We start from the raw sequence: 9,646 nt of genomic DNA, 5'->3' as shown, positions 1-9,646 counted from the left end.
CCTAATCCTTTACGCCTCCGCCTTGCCTGTAGGCTACTGTACAACCATGCCGATTTCGGCTGTCATACCTAATGATTACATAGCCTAACTTTTAAATTAACATAAATATGTTTGGCTTTCTGCAGAGTATTCATTATCAAGTTAAAGTTACTGTATTTTACACTAGGGTTAGAATAAAGTTAAGTTTAGGCAAATTACTTACGATTTTAATTTTGTTGTGTCACAAGCCTAATAAAAAAATAATGATTAAACATTTACATTTTATATTTTCATCGCAAGTGCAATACATAATTCAATGTATAAATATTAACTACATTATCAAACTACCTTGAGATGTCCACAGCGGGGCAGTAACGTCTAAGTAGACAAAGGTCTAGGTCTCATTTTGTGCTCGTGGCATTCAAACAGGTATGGGCACAGACTATCCATTATATTGACCAGATACTCAAGTGGCCAATTTAACAATGAAAATAAATGTATTCAAAAATGGAAAGCAGTCGGGAGGAGGCAAGATCAGGTGGGACCATTCTAGCTAATGAGAGGGCAGATACTCGTGAAGAACAGGCACAAAGTTGCCGGGATGTCACGTGGTCCTACTTATATCAGTACACTCCTAACAAGCTAAGGATTACGAAATGTATATTTGATCAGATTTTGGGTCCTGTTATCCCTTTCCCTTCGCCTCTTCCTCTCTTGTATGGTGTACCAAAGATTTTCTATTATAGTGACAAGATAGTCAAATGACCACTCTAAAAAATGTAAATACGTCCTCAAAGATGGAAGGCAGGCGAAATCAGGTGGGACCCAGTAGAGGCTGCTGAGGGGAGGACGGATCATATTAATTGCTTGAATGGAGCGAATGGAATGACTTCTATTCCATTCTATTATACCATTCCGCTCCAGCCATTACCAGGAGCCCGTTCTCCCCGATTTAGGTGCCACCAACCTCCTCTGGTGGGACCATACTAGCCAATGAGAGGGCAGGTATGCGTGTGAACAACCTGGTTAAAGCGTCGGGCCAGTAAGCAAAAGGTTGCTAGACCGAATCCCCGAGCTGACAAGGTAAAAATCTGTCATTCTACCCCTGGACAAGGCTGTTAACCCACTGTTCCTAGGCCGACATTGTAAATAAGAATTTGTTCTTTACTGACTTGCCTGGTTAAATAAATAAAAATTAAGATAGAGGACTTATCTTTGTATCTGTGCCATTATATTGCCTGTGACAGCATCTCCATTTTAAAGTAGTACATTTTCTTCTTCATTGTCTGATTGCACCTAACTCATAGGAATCCCCACCCAGTTGACTACTTTAAAATGGTGGAAGCGCTCAATGACAATGTCCATACTAAAATGGGTAATATCCATGTTGAGTCCTATCTCTATGAAAAAACAGGCAACTCCGATATGAAGTCAATTTTTTCAAAGTTGCTAAAATGCCACGTGTCTCCACTTAAAATCAGTGCACTCATAACAACCTAACCATTACAGGGAATGACAAACAGCTAGCTAGTCGTAGCTAGCTTCAGGGAAACAATGTTGCAAAGTAGGTGCGATGAAAGTGTAAGAATGGCGCTAAATTCAGACCTTCGTCTCCTGAATACAAACCAAGTAATCTTACCTTTAGGTTTTCTTGCTCTTTTCAGAATCTTGAGGATCTCGAAATGTAGTCAGTGGCAATGGCGAGACTGAGAACACCCTGTCACAGGAAGTTGGTGGAACCTTAATTGGGGAGTACAGCCTCATAGTAATGGCTGGAACGAAATAGATGGAATGGTATCAAACTCAAACACACGGTTGCCATGTTTTTGATACCATTCCATTCACTCCATTCTAGCCATTATTATGAGCTATCCTCCTCTCAGCAGCCTCCTGTGCTGTTTGTCTTATTGAGCTTTGACACAGAGTTTCTACCTGATAAGGTCAGGTTAGGTTATATTTGCTATTACGTGAGGGCCTATGTTCCCAAACCCGATACGGTGCTTTAGATGCCAAGGATTCTGACATGTTGTAGCAGTGTGTAGAAGGGAGATCCCATGATGTGAGAAATGCACAGGAGAGCATAGTCAGAGGGAGTGTACAGTTGGGATAGAGAAAGCACTGTGTGTCCCATGCAGACGGGGATCCAGAATCCCTGTGAGAGAGAGACAGGTTGAGATTGCCAGAGTTCAAGTGGGGCAGAAAGTTTCCTATGCTGAGACAGTCATGAGAGTAGAGGATAGCCCAAGGGTGAGTGATTCGACTGGGAGCCCCCCAGTGAGAAAGCCACACGAAGAAGAAGAACCTAACCAAAGAACCTTGACCAAATTTGACACTCACAAAATTGCTCAATTACACTGCTCAAAAAAATAAAGGGAACACTTAAACAACACAATGTAGCTCCAAGTCAATCACACTTCTGTGAAATCAAACTGTCCACTTAGGAAGCAACACTGATTGACAATACATTTCACATGCTGATGTGCAAATGGAATAGACAACAGGTGGAAATTATAGGCAATTAGCAAGACACCCCCAATAAAGGAGTGGTTCTGCAGGTGGGGACCACAGACCACTTCTCAGTTCCTATGCTTCCTGGCTGATGTTTTGGTCACTTTTGAATGCTGGCGGTGCTTTCACTCTAGTGGTAGCATGAGACAGAGTCTACAACCCACACAAGTGGCTCAGGTAGTGCAGCTCATCCAGGATGGCACATCAATGCGAGCTGTGGCAAGAAGCTTTGCTGTGTCTGTCAGCGTAGTGTCCAGAGCATGGAGGCGCTACCAGGAGACAAGCCAGTACATCAGGAGACGTGAAGGAGGCCGTAGGAGGGCAACAACCCAGCAGCAGGACCGCTACCTCCGCCTTTGTGCAAGGAGGAGCAGGAGGAGCACTGCCAGAGCCCTGCAAAATGACTTCCAGCAGGCCACAAATGTGCATGTGTCTTCTCAAACGGTCAGAAACAGACTCCATGAGGGTGGTATGAGGGCCCGACGTCCACAGGTGGGGGTTGTGCTTACAGCCCAACACCGTGCAGGACGTTTGGCATTTGCCAGAGAACACCAAGATTGGCAAATTCGCCACTGGCGCCCTGTGCTCTTCACAGATGAAAGCAGGTTCACACTGAGCACGTGACAGACGTGACAGAGTCTGGAGACGCCGTGGAGAACGTTCTGCTGCCTGCAACATCCTCCAGCATGACCGGTTTGGCGGTGGGTCAGTCATGGTGTGGGGTGGCATTTCTTTGGGGGGCCGCACAGCCCTCCATGTGCTCGCCAGAGGTAGCCTGACTGCCATTAGGTACCGAGATGAGATCCTCAGACCCCTTGTGAGACCATATGCTGGTGCGGTTGGCCCTGGGTTCCTCCTAATGCAAGACAATGCTAGACCTCATGTGGCTGGAGCGTGTCAGCAGTTCCTGCAAGAGGAAGGCATTGATGCTATGGACTGGCCCGCCCGTTCCCCAGACCTGAATCCAATTGAGCACATCTGGGACATCATGTCTCGCTCCATCCACCAACGCCACGTTGCACCACAGACTGTCCAGGAGTTGGCGGATGCTTTAGTCCAGGTCTGGGAGGAGATCCCTCAGGAGACCGTCCGCCACCTCATCAGGAGCATGCCCAGGCATTGTTGAGAGGTCATACAGGCACGTGGAGGCCACACACACTACTGAGCCTCATTTTGACTTGTTTTAAGGACATTACATCAAAGTTGGATCAGCCTGTAGTGTGGTTTTCCACTTTAATTTTGAGTGTGACTCCAAATCCAGACCTCCATGGGTTGATCAATTGGATTTCCATTGATTCTTTTTGTGTGATTTAGTTGTCAGCACATTCAACTATGTAAAGAAAAAAGTATTTAATAAGATTATTTTTTTCATTCAGATCTAGGATGTGTTGTTTAAGTGTTCCCTTTATTTTTTTTGAGCAGTATATTTTTGTGAACAGATTTTGGGCGGAGTAAAACCTCTCCCTTCGCCTCTTCCTCTCTGGGTTAACTGCATAGGTGGAGTGTCTGAAAGTGGGCGTTGTGATGTAACGGGGAGGATCAACACAAGTGGGTGTATAGAAACCAGTGGTGTAAAGTACTTAAGTAAAAATACTTTGAAGTACTACTTTTTTGGGGTATCTGTACTTTACTATTTATATTTGAGAACTTTTACTTCACTACATTCCTAAGGAAAATAGGTACTTTTTAATCCCATACAGACCCAAAAGTAGTCGTTACATTTGGAATACTCAGGAAGGACAGCAATATTGGCCAATTCACACCCATATCAATATAAACACATTGTCATCCCTACTGCCTCCGATCTGGCGGACTCACTAAACGCAAATACCGTGTTTGTAAATTATGTCTTGAGTGTTGGAGTGATCCCTTTTTCTGGCAGTAAATTTAAAAGCAAGAACATTTTGCCATTTGGTTTGCTTAATATAAGGAATTTGATGTATAACATTTACTTTTACTGAAGTATGACAATTGAGTACTTTTTTCACCACTGTACTTAAGTACATTTAAAACCAGATCATTTTATACTCTTACTCCAGTAGTGTTTCACTGGCTGACTTTTACTTGAGTCATTTTGTACTAAGGTATATTTAATTTTACTCAAGTATGACAATTGAGTACTTTTTCCACCACTGATGGAACAGCTAATTGGGCAGATTGGTTGCCACTCAAGACCGTTTTGTGTGGCTGCTTCCTTGTAGCATTTTAGCTAAGCAGGTTAGAAAGGTTAGGATAATTAACGTGGGAGGTTAGGAGAATTAACGCGGCAGGGTAGGAGCATTAACGCGGCAGGTTAGGAGCATTAACGCGGCAGGTTAGGAGCATTAACACGGCAGGTTAGGAGCATTAACGCGGCAGGTTAGGAGCATTAACTCGGCAGGTTAGGAGCATTAACGCTGCAGGTTAGGAGCATTAACGCTGCAGGTTAGGAGCATTAATCTCAGGGATCCGATCCCGTTAGCAGGATCAAAATTGACAACATCCGGTGAAGTTGGCGCCGCCAAATTCAAATGATAAAATAGTAGTATTTGTCACGATCGTCGTAGTAAATGGACCAAGGTGCAGCAGGTCGAGTGCTCATCTTAACTTTCTTAGTGAACACTTAAATAAACAAAACAAGAACCGAACTAACAGTCTTGCAGGCTAAATACAGCAGTGCTAAGAACAACCTCCCACAATACCCATAACAAACATACTCCTAAATGTAGGACCTTCAATCAGAGGCAACGATAACCAGCTGCCTCCAATTGAAGGCCCCAATCCCAATTACCTAAACATAGATCTAAATACCCTAGAACAGACATAGAACTATACAACATAGAACTAAACCAAAAACCCCGGAATACATAAATCAAACGCCCCTCTACATAAACACACACTCAAAACCATATAAAACAAATACCCCCTGCCACGTCCTGACCAAACTATAATAACAAATAACCCCTTTACTGGTCAGGACGTGACAGTATTAAACATTCATGAACAAACAAGTGTCCTACATCATTTAAAAGCTTAACTTCCTGTTAATCCAACCGCGTTGTCAGATTTCAAAAAGGCTTTACGGCGAAAGCATACCATGCAATTATCTGAGGAAAGCGCCCCACATCAAAATACTTTTTCAAACCAGCACAGGCGTCACAAAAATCACAAATAGCGATTAACTAAATCACTTACCTTTGAAGATCTTCCTCCGTTTGCAATCCCAAGGGTCCCAGATACACAATGAATGGTCATTTTGTTTGATAAAGTCCTTCTTTATATCCAAGAAAGTCTGTTTAGTTGGAACCATTGATTTCAGTAATCCACTCGTTCAACATGCATACAAACAAATCCAAAAGGTTACCAGTGAAGTTCGTCCACACAAGTCAAACGATGTTTCGAATTAATCCTCAAGTACTCTAATATCTAAATAAACAATAACATTTAAGATGGAGAATAGTATGTTCAATAGGGAAGATAAATAACAAAGAGACTACTTTTCTAATGAGGGACACCTTGGAAAAACTACAACTACTTGTTAATTTTTCAAGAAACAAGCCTGAAACACTTTCTAAAGACTGTTGACATCTAGTGGAAGCCATAGGAACTGCAATCTGGGTCCTTTTTATTTGTATATCCCATAGGCTAGCATTGAAATGGCCTGTGACCTCAAACAAATTTACGGATGGATTTTTCTCGGGTTTTCGCCTGCAATATCAGTTCTGTTATACTCACAGACATTATTTTAACCGTTTGAGTGTTTTCTATCCAATGCTACCAATTATATGCATATCCCAGCTTCTGGGCCTGAGTAACAGGCAGTTTACTTTGGGCACATCAGTCATCCGAACTTCCGAACACTGCCCCCTAGCCCTATGGCAGGTTAGGAGAATTACATGGAAGGTTAAGAGAACTAACGTGCTGCGTTAATGATCTTAACCTCCCCTCCCCAGACAACCCCGCAGGTAAAGAAGCCGGATGTGGAGGTCCTGGGATGGCATGGTTACATGTGGTCTGCAGTTATGAGGCAGGTTGGACATACTGCCGAATTCTTTAAAACAAAATTAGTGTCACGTCCTGACCAGCAGGTGGAGTAGGTGTATAAGTTTTGGTCAGGGCGTGGCAGAAGGAGTTGTGTTTTGTATGTTCTGTCTAGGTTGGGTTGTTCTATGTATAGTTAATTGGGGGTGGACTTCCAATTGAAGGCAGGTGTGTGGTGTTGCCTTTGATTGGGAGTCCTATGTTAGTTGGGTGTGTTTGTCTGTGTGTTTGTGGGGAATTGTTTGTGAGCACCTCGTTTATTGAGCCTGCTACACTGTCTAGTCGTGAGTACTGTTTATTGTTTTGTTTTTTCCCTGTGGATGCTTCGATTATTTTCATTAAAAGAATGAGTATCCACATACCCGCTGCATTTTGGTCTTCCCTTCAACACCACGACGAAATCCGTGACAGAATTCCCCACCAAACCAGGACCAAGCAGCGGAAGAATTCTGGCGAGGACTGGGGAAAACGACTGGGAAGGGAGCCGAGAGGCTCCCCCAATCATTTTTTAGGGGGGGGCACAAGGGCTGTTTGACGGGGCAAGACTGGAGACCCAGGCCAGCGCCCCGTACCCTTTTTAGAGGTAAACAGACTGGACAGGTCCCGTGCTTTGGGGTAGGTGCTATGATAAGGCCTGGTATTTTCAGGCCAGTATGCTCAGTACCAGCCCCCCGCATGTGCCAGGGGAAAGTGGGCATCGAGCCAGCAGGGGTGATGCCAACCCTGCGCTTTAGACCGCCAGTGCGCCTCTACGGTCCGGTGTTTCCCGTTACACGCACTAGCTTTGAGGTGCGTGTCTCCGGGCTGGCACGTCCAGTACCAGCTCCACGCACAAGGCTTCTAGTGCATCAGTCGCCAGAACAGTCCGTCAGTCAAGAGTCGCCAGAGCTGTCCGTCAGTCAAGAGTCGCCAGAGCCGCCCGTCAGTCAAGAGTCGCCAGAGCCGCCCGTCAGTCAAGAGTCGCCAGAGCCGCCCGTCAGTCAAGAGTCGCCAGAGCCGCCCGTCAGTCAAGAGTCGCCAGAGCCGCCCGTCAGTCAAGAGTCGCCAGAGCCGCCCGTCAGTCCTGAGTCGCCAGAGCCGCCCGTCAGTCAGGAGTCGCCAGAGCCGCCCGTCAGTCAGGAGCCGCCAGAGCCGCCCGCCAGTCAGGAGCCGCCAGTGCCGCCCTCTAGTCAGGAGCCGCCAGAGACAGTCTGCCCGGAGATGCCAGAGTGGCCAGTCTGCCCAGAGATGCCAGAGAGGCCAGTCTGCCCGGAGATGCCAGAGTGGCCAGTCTGCCCGGAGATGCCAGAGTGGCCAGTCTGCCCGGAGCTGCCAGAGTGGCCCGACTGCCCGGAGCTGCCAGAGGGGCCCGACTGCCCGGAGCTGCCAGAGGGGCCCGACTGCCCGGAGCTGCCAGAGGGGCCCGACTGCCCGGAGCTGCCAGAGGGTACCGTCGGCCAGGATCAGCCAGAGTGGCCCGTCGGCCAGGATCAGCCAGAGTGACCCGCCGGCCACAGTCAGAGACACCCGCCAGCCAGTCACGGCAAGAGTCGCCCGCCAGTCGGGCGAAGTCAGGTGCGCCTACTAGTCTTCCGGAGCAGCCAGGGGCGCTACCGAAGTGGGCAATGACGAGGGTGGAGCGAGGTCCACGTACCGCACCTGAGCCGCCTCCAACATAGGTGGGTTGGGGAGGGGGGGTGTAGCCCAGTGCCGTCAACGACGGCAGCCACCCTCCCTTCCCTCCCTGTAGTTAGGGGGAGTTAAGCACAGTTCCCGCTCAGCCCAGTCAAAACTGTTCGCTGCCCTGGCACCCCAATGGTGGAACAAGCTCCCTCACGACGCCAGGACAGCGGAGTCAATCACCACCTTCCGGAGACACCTGAAACCCCACCTCTTTAAGGAATACCTGGGATAGGATATAGTAATCCTTCTAACCCCCCCACAAAAAAAAAGATATAGATGTACTATTGTAAAGTGGTTGTTCCACAGGATATCATAAGGTGAATGCACCAATTTGTAAGTCGCTCTGGATAAGAGCGTCTGCTAAATGACGTAAATGTAAATGTAAATGTAGTGTTGTCTCTCTTGTCATGATGTGTGTTTTGTCATATATATATATATATATATATATACTGCTCAAACAAATAAAGGGAACACTTAAACAACACATCCTAGATCTGAATGAAAGAAATAATCTTATTAAATACTTTTTTCTTTACATATTTTAATGTGCTGACAACAAAATCACACAAAAATAATCAATGGAAATCCAATTTATCAACCCATGGAGGTCTGGATTTGGAGTCACTCTCAAAATTAAAGTGGAAAACCACACTACAGGCTGATCCAACTTTGATGTAATGTCCTTAAAACAAGTCAAAATGAGGCTCAGTAGTGTGTGTGGCCTCCAGGTGCCTGTATGACCTCCCTACAATGCCTGGGCATGCTCCTGATGAGGTGGCGGATGGTCTCCTGAGGGATCTCCTCCCAGACCTGGACTAAAGCATCCGCCAACTCCTGGACAGTCTGTGGTGCAACGTGGCGTTGGTGGATGGAGCGAGACATGATGTCCCAGATGTGCTCAATTGGATTCAGGTCTGGGGAACGGCGGGCCAGTCCATAGCATCAATGCCTTCCTCTTGCAGGAACTGCTGACACACTCCAGCCACATGAGGTCTAGCATTGTCTTGCATTAGGAGGAACCCAGGGCCAACCGCACCAGCATATGGTCTCACAGGGGGTCTGAGGATCTCATCTCGGTACCTAATGGCAGTCAGGCTACCTCTGGCGAGCACATGGAGGGCTGTGCGGCCCCCCAAAGAAATGCCACCCCACACCACAACTGACCCACCGCCAAACCGGTCATGCTGGAGGATGTTGCAGGCAGCAGAATGTTCTCCACGGCGTCTCCAGACTCTGTCACGTCTGTCACGTGCTCAGTGTGAACCTGCTTTCATCTGTGAAGAGCACAGGGCGCCAGTGGCGAATTTGCCAATCTTGGTGTTCTCTGGCAAATGCCAAACGTCCTGCACGGTGTTGGGCTGTAAGCACAACCCCCACCTGTGGACGTCAGGCCCTCATACCATCCTGCTGGAGGTCATTTTGCAGGGCTCTGGCAGTGCTTCTCCTGCTCCTCCTTGCACAACGGCGGAGGTAGCGG

The sequence above is a fragment of the Salmo salar genome, chromosome 20 (assembly GCF_965601325.2).
Source record: "Salmo salar chromosome 20, fSalSal1, whole genome shotgun sequence".
NCBI classification, from domain to species: Eukaryota; Metazoa; Chordata; class Actinopteri; order Salmoniformes; family Salmonidae; genus Salmo; species Salmo salar.
Note: the sequence above shows the minus strand (reverse complement) of the source record.